The following is a 297-nucleotide window of genomic DNA, read 5'->3' on the forward strand; positions in this document are numbered from 1 at the left end:
AAAAAAAGGAAAAAAAATTCACACATTCTCCTCCTTCAACACTACAGGTAGAGCTGGTTTTACCCTGTAAGTAGCTGTCCGCATTACTGAGTACTGGTCGTTTCAGTGAGTTTCTGTAAAGTGAGCAGTATGGTCCCTCGAATGTCGCAATTCCGGTCATGTAATCCTGATATGTCAGGTGCGCTATTGCATAATCAGATAAGGTGTTGTGTAAAAAGGAAGACGCCTGTTCTCTGGCAAAGAGAAGGTTCTATTTATGTTTCTGACATGTCTTAATTCATTTAGTCTCACAGACAG

Source organism: Chanos chanos, chromosome 9 (genome assembly GCF_902362185.1).
Source record: "Chanos chanos chromosome 9, fChaCha1.1, whole genome shotgun sequence".
In the NCBI taxonomy this organism is placed as follows: Eukaryota; Metazoa; Chordata; class Actinopteri; order Gonorynchiformes; family Chanidae; genus Chanos; species Chanos chanos.